This window comes from Molothrus ater, chromosome 3 (genome assembly GCF_012460135.2).
Source record: "Molothrus ater isolate BHLD 08-10-18 breed brown headed cowbird chromosome 3, BPBGC_Mater_1.1, whole genome shotgun sequence".
Taxonomy (NCBI): Eukaryota; Metazoa; Chordata; class Aves; order Passeriformes; family Icteridae; genus Molothrus; species Molothrus ater.
Genome location: NC_050480.2, coordinates 102929600 through 102939910, shown reverse-complemented (window position 1 = coordinate 102939910; position 10311 = coordinate 102929600). Strand labels below are relative to the sequence as shown.

Below are 10311 nucleotides of genomic sequence, written 5' to 3'. Positions count from 1 at the left end.
GGGAGATTTATGAGAGGAACAGCTTTATCTCTATAAAGATATCTCCTATTGAATTTCAGCGAGAGCGCTGAAGTAAAACAGCCATCCGTTTGGAACAAGTGTATCAAGCTAAAGGAAGACAAGAAATAGGACAAAGATTGAATAATGGAGAAAATAACCCTCACAGGCTAGCATGCTGGAAAGAGCATCAAAAATTCAGGAAGAAAAAGCACTGTGCTCTGGGCTATTGCACAGATGAAAGAGGGAAACAAATCCAAATCAAATCCTAAACTGCAGGTAGCCCAGGGATAAGAAATTCTCTATGTACACTAAATGAAAATGTGGAGCTATGTAATGAACAGAGTGCATGTCTAGCAGATCTATATGTTCTCAGTGCACAGGCTTTGCTGTCAGCAATTCTTCTAACATATTTAAGACCAGTTCGGTGATCAGTTAGATTCTTGCTGGACAGTTCATCAAGCTGCAAGAGCCTCTCAGCAATAATGATAAGTGGTAGTATTAGCTTAAAAAATGTGATGAAGTAGTGTTGACATTTATTAATGTCTAGACAAATAAAGAAATCAATAATCTCATGTAAAAAAAACCCAAATCAACTAGATTTTGGGAAAACCTTCTCACACAATTGTCCTGACAATAGAAATTTGTTCTAAAAATTTGGATGTCAGCTAACTTAAAATATGCTGAAGCTTGCTTTTTAGAGATAAAAATAAAAGAATAATTAATAATGAAACATTTTATGCTTGCTATGGAAAGAAATACTTGGGATGATATGATACATTCATGTTTCAGTGCTAACAGACTTCATGATTCTGCTCTTCTATTGTAATTTTTCATATAGCTGCTGCTGCTGACTACCATTTAAGTGAAAACTCATAATGTGTTTATCCTTCCACTCCTAGCAAAGAAGTGTTCTTAAAGCATCTGGCTAAATTCCCTGTACAGTTAAGGTAGAGAAGTGGGTGCTTAAGAGATCTCTCTGAAGAGAGATCTTGATGACTGTAGTTTAGGCACAGAGATAAGGTAGACAATAACTTCTGAAGGCCTTCAGAAACACCTACTGCTTTCCATTCAGTGGTTATTGTGCTAGGGCACTGAAACAGAATCACTAGTTATCTAAAACTGAGGTTCAAATGACAGGCTTCAATTGGCTTGCCTAAACTGAAGGCTAGATCTCTAGTTTCATGAAAACAGCTGGAAAGTGTAGGAAAGTACCTTGCATGTGTAAAACCTGAAGCAAAGTCACCTCTAGGAGCATATCCATTGGAGCCACCAGCCAATCCAGGTGGATAGGGTCTTGAATTTCTAGCTGGAGTTAGTATTTTTTTTTCTTTCTGTTTTTTTTACACATCAGAAGTCTAAGATGTAGCTTAAAAGTCCATGAGAATCTAGGCTTTCTTAGTGCCAGAGGCTATGTTTCATTTTGCTGGAAGTGTTGAAGGCTTGTTCCCATGCAATCTCATCAAAGATGGGATTGTTTCCAAAAATCAGTAAAAATACAACTCCTTAGCACCAACGTAACATTAAGAATCAGGCATTCTTTATTTATCTGGATGCACAAGGGGATATGTTCTCCAAAACATCATGCATACCAAGTACAGAAAAAGTTTTTGTTTTTATACTATATTTTACATACATATTCATTGATTTTCCTGGAATAAACATACATTTGATGATAATTTTCCCAAAATTTTCAACATTTATTCTCTCCCATTTTTGCATGAATTCTTCTGTTCTGAGAGTCTCTTTCATGGCTCCTGGTGGTTGGTGACCCCAAAGTCATACTTGGCTGCTTGGTGCACTGGTGAAAATTTGGCATAACTGAACTGGTTATTTTCCATTCTTCTCCTTGGTTAATGCTTAACATGATCCCACAGAATAAGCATGGTGTGGTTCCATAGGCCAGTGGTTTTTGAAGAATAAGCATTGTGTTAACCCAGCAGGTGTGCAGACAGTTCTTCATCTGGCAACAAGAACACAGAAGCAAATGTTACTAAGAAAGCATAGAAAATTTTTGGGCTGAAACATTATTTCTCTTGAAGGTATTAAATGCTCACTTGAAGACCGTGATGGAAATTGAATTCACTTTTACCCCTCTATTGATATAATTACAAATGTAAGACTTTTTCCCAATCTGAATAACTAATTTTTTCTGTTCAGTTTGAGACATCTTTAGTAATTATTATTATTCAGAAACACACAGTCTGAAAGAGTCATCTGCATTCTGAGCAGGGCCTGCATCCATCCTCAGCTGTAGTAGTTAACTCAGTGGGAATCCTATGCCCTGCTCACAGCTTCTGTGGCCACAGAACAGTCCCTCTTTCAGTACTACTTATATTATGCTTCATACATATTTTAGTGTAATGTATCCTGCCTGAATGGACTCAGTTTGCTGAGCAATTTACCAACCATGATGGTGTTTCATCACCATTATTTAGCCTTCCACTCATCTTTGCATCAGTTGTTACAATTTTATCAGCGGTAGGTTTATACTATTTCCATATCACTGAAGAAGATACTGATTAGTGCCAGCTGTATTGTCATGCCCTACCAAATTTCCATAGAAAACAGTCATAGGCCAGTATTTTTAAAGATCTTTCTCACTGGATTATACCAGTATGTTGGAATTAAAAGTCATTCATATATAAGAGCTGATTTTGATAAGTATTACAGAGAGGTTTCTCAGATTCAGGTATATGTAATAAAAACTAAAGAATTGCATTCCAGAGTATTGATAAATCCGCTTTGTAGTAATTAGGAGAGTCTAAGTGCAGATTTATCTCTTTTATTCAGGCTAAAAATTGGATTTCAACCCAAATTACCCATATCCCAAATGTAATCTCTTACCTTACTGTAGTCAGTCTTAAAATGGTTTCAATACCTGTTTCTTGTTTTATGCATAGACTTAAATATTCTCTGAGGGAGAAGGACAATATGCTCTGTCGTGAGATGTTTTAATTTTGTAACATTTTTTACCACAAAATGCTAATGCTTTTTGCATTGCATTGTATTTGTCATGGACAGGAAACCCTTTCCTAGTCTATTTTAGAAGAAGTGCTAAGAAATGTTCTCCACTGACTTTTGAAGGTTTATTAGTTGGATGATTAATTCATTACTCATAAATACAGCTAATTTTTAAATTGGTATTTCAGATGTCAATGCGTAACTATTCAATTATACTTGTGCAGTTATCTTCATCAATCAAACCTGTAATTTCAACAAAAATGAAATGTTATTTGTTTGACAAGGCCTATTTTCATTCTAGCCACACCAAGGGACATTAAGTATACTCTTATCATTTAATTCTCTCTTACCTCTCTCTCGTTCCAACCTTTTCATAACAGCAAAGGCAAGAGGCATGATTAAGAAATGATGAGCTACTTTATTAGATCAAATAAGAAATGTGATGCAATAAAGGGTGAAATTGCTTAGAACAGAATGCTGTGTAAGGAAAGAGACATGATTCTTTCATGGTCTCATCCACATTTTCAAAAATAATAAGAAAGAACCCCCAAACAAACAAAGCCCCCCAAGAAGCAGGAAAAAGATCCTGTAAAATATATTCATTTTTGGGAAAGAAATCTGGTGTTCAAAAAGCAACTGCATAGGAAAAGTATCAAAGAGCATAAAAAGACCTCTCTTCTTGAATTTTCATTTTGGACTGATTAGAAGATTATCTTTCTTTGCCTTTGTTGTTAAGTGGTGATAAAGCATAAAGCAACACCTCAGTGACCCTTGGTTCTCCACATGCCCTCAATTTTATTATGCTTTGATATGTCATAGTTCTTTGCTGATGTGATTCTGTGTAGCTCACATAATTGGGTTGCTCAGATGAATTAGGTGCTTTCAATCAATTTGTAATCTAGCCTGAAATAGATGACTCCTGTTACAGAGTTATCAAACACAAGAATACTTCAGTGACATTGCCTGACATCCTGCCATCTGACTCTTTAAAATAGTCCAGCCATTAATGCCTGTCCTGCCTTTCTGAGGCAGTGCCTTGTCTAAAGTCTCTAGACAACCAAAGAATCAAAGGGAAAAGGTTCTGTCATTCTTTAGAACTATTTCACATTCTCCTGCACTAGTCTAAAATCATAAACTTGCACCATACCAGGAGGTGGACAAGAAAATTCTGGTTTGTTTCTTTCAGATAGAGGAGGCCTTCTTCTACACAACATACATTTTCTATAAAACCATGTTTTTATGTTGATGATTTAAAAAAAATAATCCATTAGGGATGCCTAATCACTTTTGACAAATTTGGAATGGTAGCTTCAGTTCAAAATTAACCTGGGTCTCCTGTCAGTGAAATTTCATAACATCTGTGCATTAGGTGGTTAGAGCCCTGCCTCCAGGCATTCTGTAATCTATGTTGCCCAGATGGATTTTAACTCCCATGGTGCCTTATAGTAGCCTTTGATTGAAACACATGAGGAATTACGAGTGTCAGTGCGCTGTGAAAGATGAAGTCCTCACACTGAGCACTGCTTATGAAGTAGATTATGAACTAGAGATGGTACAGCTCCTGTGAGACCATGTGGGATGACAGATAATCCTATTTAATATCAAACTGACTCATAACACAATATTTAGCTATTTGTGAATCAGGGATTTTATGAACTTTTTGATGAGAAAAAAATCCTCAATATTTTGACATTTTAATTTGGAAGAAGAAATTGCTTTGCTAAGGGATTAGAAATTCAAACTTTTGCTTATATTATTTTTGCAGTATAATGTGATACTTCAAGGCTACAAAACCCTACTGAAAAGGCAACCTGAGTCACAGTCTACCTTAGATCATCTTATTCCTGCCTTCTCCATCATCCCACTAAATGTTTTTTTAACATTGTACTCTTCCTACTTAAGGGATGAATTTTGCAGACATTACGAGTTATGCCTTCCTTCCTTTCCTTCCTTTTACAAAAAAAAAGTCTTTGGTCAGTGAAAGTAACACAACCATATTTGAAACATTGTTAAGGGGAACTACCAGTCTAGGTGGAGAATATAGTTTTTTCCCAATTTCAAAGATAAGATGGTCTAAATTTCATCTAAAACTACTACATCCCACTTGCTTCCTAACTAATAACTCAATGGGAAACTAGGCTTCTGTGGGAATTCCCAATTCAAATGATAAATGAGCTACGGCTTACAGAAAAAAAAGAAATTAATACAACATAATCACAGAGAAAGGGTCCAAAAGTCTAAAGAGCTTTGCTGCAAGATAATGACTGTCAAATAGTGATAACTCACGCTGTCAACAAATAGCATTAAGAGCTCCTGTTTAATGAATAGTGACTTGAGCTGGAGTGTGACATTCTAGAGATTAAAAAGCTTAACACCTGCACAGTCTACAGTTCTGCTTTTGTGAGTGGACTGTAATTTGCAGTTTTGACTTCTGGGTCAGTACTTAAGCAAAAGGAACAAAGATTTCTAACAATGGTAGCTTTCTATAGTTTGGCATAAGAAAAGGAAAAAAACCCTTCCTTTAGAATGAACCTGCCATTGAGGCTTCACTCAAAAATTTCAAGTATTAAAAAAAAGAAGTTGTTTTTTCATGGGGAAATTGGAGCATTTGGATTTCCCCTAATTTTATTGTAAAAAAGTAGAAATTAGGTAATTCCATCATCTAGCAAATGTAAAGCTTCATGGTTCCTGAGAGTATTATATATATTTAGATATTTCTATCCAGATTCCACACAGAAAATGCTTAGTTGTCAGCTGCTCTTGGCTGCCCTCACAAGAAATCACATAATCTCTGTGGCCAATTTTAACTGAATTTGACAGACAGGTTAAGATGTGAAACATATACCCTACAGTTGTTGTAAAACAGAAAGATACAAAGAAAGTGAACAGAGTAGTTCTCCAGTAAAGGAAAGGGAAAAGCCACAGATGAATTTTATTAAAGACATCAAAGGATCTATATGGGACAAATATGTAGGAATGAACTGCAGGAAAATCCTTTATCAAATTCATGTTTTCAGAACATGTTGGGTCATCCAAGGACAGCCAAAGACTCATGGGAAACCATCAGGCTCATACCTCCCCTTTCTGCTTCAGGTTTGTCTTGACATGGACAGACGTGGAAATGTTTTATTCAGGCTTCTAGGACAACACTCAGGAATTTTCTCTATGGTTTTCCTAGTTGTTTTTGCAACTCTCCAAGGCCAAGGAGTGAGGCAGGAAATGCTGTGTATCCTGGTCAGTGGCTGGGTATTACTGGGGGAAGGAACAAGGGAAGGAGCTGGGGGTCTGCATGGCAAAAGCATCGCTCTGCAAGAAGTCCCTGTGGTTACAAACAAATTCTTCCATGCCTATAATTTTAAAAGGCTGATTAAACTTGAAACTTTTCACACCAAGTGCCTGAGAGGATGACACTTGCTCAGCAGCTGCTGCCTCAGGCACTGAGAGTTGAGCTTCCAAGGCTGATTGTAAAAGCATCAAGGTATTTTATCCCATCTAAATTGTCCTATTATTATCTTTTCACACTACACATTTCTATGGTTGTGGGTATATCTCTCCTGGATGAAGAACCACAGATGGAAACAGAGTTGAAACTAAAGCTCCCCTGAAATAAAAAAAAACAGTTTGAGACCATATTCTTATTTTGTGAAAAAAAAAAAACCAACAAACCAACCAACCACCACATGAATCCCTGCATATCATGTTCTGCCAGTCTCCTGTCTGTATCTTCCCATATGGAAAGCAAGTTGAGTTAGGCTTCCCTCTGTGGTATTTTATGTAAAGCATTTGGGACTCCATCTAATAAGAAGCTCCTTTTGGTGGGGGCTGAGAGCATTCACCATCTTAGTGAATCAGATCTCCAGTTCTGCTATCACCTTTTACTCTGGGAAAATGCAAGAGTAAAATTGTTTAATAATCTGTTATTTTAGGCCTGTTCTAAGGGAAGTCTTGAAAATTAAAAAAGAATCTAGGTTTTTTATTAAATTTGAACCTATTCTCACATTTTAACCTGAGTAACCAAACTGGGATTTTGTCACACAGTACCACTTTTTTTTCACTTTGGATTTACATTAAGAAAACAATAGAGCTCAGACTGGACAATATTTGAGCTACTTCTACTGATTCTGTGTTTGCCGTAAAAGGTGAGAAGAAGTTCTCACATAAGAGACATATTTATTTAACAGTATGAAAATTACCCGCACATGGTCAGACAGCATCTGCTCTCTCAAGTACATAATATTCTGAGGTACATAAAGCAGCCTTATAAATGATTCTGGGTGCTACATTCTTTTACATTCCAATCCCTTGATGGGATATGTAGGGTCCTGCACCTGGGGAGGAATAGCTCCATGCCCCAGTGTATGCTGGCAGCTGACCAGATGGAGATCAGCTCTCCAGGGAAGTGATAAGGTTCCTGCATAACAGCTCCAACCTGAGACAGGAATGTGTCCTTGTACCCAGGAGGGCCAACAGCCTCCTCACTGCCAGCAGAAGGAGGGAGAAAATCCTTCCCCTCTACTTAGCTCTGGAGTGCTGCATCCAGGTGTGCTTCCACAGGGCCAGAGACAGGCAGGAGAGAATCCCGAAAGAGGCAACAAAGATGATTAAGATTGCCAGATCTTTCCAATGGGGGCTGGTCAGCCTCAGGGAAGGGATGTACCTGGGCAATGTGTGTGAATACCTGATGGGATAATGTTAGAAATCAAAGCCAGACTCTTCTCTGTGGTGCTCAGAGGCACTGGGGCACAAACTGAAACACAGGTGTGTCACTGTCATATTTTCTGAAAAATCCCTTCACCAGGATTTCTTCTCCTGTGAAGCTGAGAAGCCTCAGAGAAAAATGAAAACAATAATGATCTGATTGCTTCTCCTGTGTTTTGCTGTTTTGGAATGTCGTTGGAGATTGTTTATCCAATGTGTGAATAGTTTTTACTTAATCACCAATCACGGTCCAGCTGTGTCAGGACTCTGGAAGCAGTCACGAGTTTTTCATTAGTATCTTGTTAAGCCATCTGTAAGTATTCTTTCTCTATTCTTTAGTATAGTTTTAGTATAGCATAATATAATATAATATAATATAATAATAAATTAGCCTTCTAAGAAGATGGAGTCAGATTCATCATTTCCTTCCTGCCATGGGGGACCCTGAAAATACCACATAGGTGGTTCTATGTAAATGTAAGGAAAATATCTTTCACATTATGTCCGGGAGAGGCTGGCAATCAAAGCATACAGCTCCTTCATCCAGACCTGGTCACTATGAAGATAGAGCATAAAGGAGCTATTAGCTATTGCAAGGGCTTCTTAAAGAAATATCTTGGTAGTACAGGAAAAGAATGAGATACTCCTGAAAAAAATCTGTGATGGAAAGTAATTATTCTATGACCATGATCAGTGGACATGAATACTGCTTAGCATAATTGCTTGGGTAGGGAATATTGCCCTTGCATGTTGGGCATCCTTCTCCTCTGTTGCATTTAGCTGTATTTGAACGTGCTCATGGGAGGTGTCTCCTCCAGGATTTAGACTGGCCATAGTAAGATGTCAGGGTCCCATCTTACTGCAGTTGTGTGGTTCCCATGTTTGCCTCTGGTGCTACTGGTGCTTGGGAAGTTGTAAGGGTTAGGGAGACAGCAGATTGGGGAATCAGGGGTGCTGCAACTTCCTGATTTAAATCAGCTAGAACTGCACTTGAATACAGTGCCCTAACCCTTTAAAGTCATGTTCAGTTGTATGTCAGTCTGAACAATAAAATTTGACAGCAATAAAGACTGAGCAGGCAGGAAAGCTGACACATGATGTAAAGCCAGTCACAGTCCTTCTTATAAACTCTCATTACATGTGGGTATGAGGAATAAACCAAGTATTATTTTCCTTCAGCTGCCTCTGACCTCTCCTTGCCTTTCTGCTGAGGCTTTTCCCATCCCTAGTTCTCTCACAGCACCTCTCTACTTCACAGCTAAGCCATGCTTGCTTTTATATAAAAATGAACTGTAATGCAATGCAATGTACAATTTTATTTCTAACCTCTGAGATAAATTACTCATAAATATTGAGGTTTTTTTTTTTGGCATTGTTTGATTAGTACAAAGAGGAAACGTTAAGTCTTAAAAGAAGTAAGCAGTGAACTCACATGTATGTCTTCCAGTTATTTTTATATTGTAACTTGTGTATCTTCATAAAATAAAACCTCACTTTCTCTAAAACAGGATGAACTTGAATTTTACTGTAGAGTCCTTGGTTTTTGCAGAATTCATGTGCTGAAATTCGCATTGCAGAAGCAGGCCAAGATAAACAAAGGTTTTGTTACCATGAAAAGAAAGGCTATAATCTCTTGTCTCTTTTCTTATGCACTCAGAACTAAATCATCACAATCCCTGTTTCACAGTAAGGGAAATTAGTTCTATTTTGCAGGTGACAGAAGTTTCCCTCATAAGAATAGAGTCACAATGTCCTATGGATTTCTTCTTTGTTTTGACATCTAATATGGGATGAATTGCATTTCAGTGGAAATGGGAAATGTCTCCTCTACTTACCTTGTCCTCATCCCAACTCTCATGCATGTCAGAAATGAATATCTTTGAACTTTTGCCTCTTTGGTAGAAACTGGGCTCTGTTGAGATTTTTTCAAGGGTAGGTACACAGATGAACACAAAGAGATGAGATCACAGAAGCCTCTTCCTCTGAAGATGAAGCTGAGAGATGGATGAACCTTGATGCAAAGGAAAAGCCCACTCTTAATAAGACATTAAGAGTGAAATAATCCTAATGGCAATGTGATAATTATCATGAGAGCCTTGAGAGGAAGGAATTCATAGTACTTCCCTAAAGAGGAGAAGTCTGAAGATGGGCAACTCCTGGTCCTGAAACATTCTGTGAGTAAACGTCAAATGAGAAAGTGGCTGAAATAATTTCCTTCATTCTTTGGTAGAATTTCACAGGAAGACAAAATGTAGTGAGAGAGACTTCTGAGGCTGGATCTCTCCCACTCTTTGTTTCCTGTGAAGGAAAACGACACTTTATTTACAGTCTTGTCAAATCACTTCAGATTACCTATATATCTGAGTGTATATGCTTTGGTGTAAGAGATTCTTTCCCAGTCATGTCAATATATGCACATGCACAGTCTTACATATCAATGTGTGGTAGGTGTTTGTATGCCAGATATTGTCAGTGACAGATTGCTATTAAAGACTGACAAAGCAAAATGATGATGAAGAGCAACAAAGAATATGTTGGCTCATTCTCTTTTTTAAGCTAAAGATGTTTTGTGAATTTTCAGTTTGCCTTTTTATTGAATTTTTCATTAGTAATAACACTAAGTTCAATACAGTGTTTGGGTATATATTTAAT

At 37.5% G+C, this 10311-nt stretch overlaps 1 long non-coding RNA gene across 1 annotated transcript; it reads right to left on the bottom strand.

Annotated features, from left to right (window-relative positions):
* Positions 1 to 1515: 1515 nt before the first annotated feature.
* On the bottom strand, positions 1516 to 9764 carry LOC118685421 (uncharacterized). Its single transcript, XR_004979963.1, has 2 exons — positions 9495 to 9764; positions 1516 to 1960 (listed from the first exon to the last, which is right to left on the bottom strand). It is a non-coding gene; the product is annotated as an uncharacterized LOC118685421 (long non-coding RNA).
* Positions 9765 to 10311: the final 547 nt, after the last annotated feature.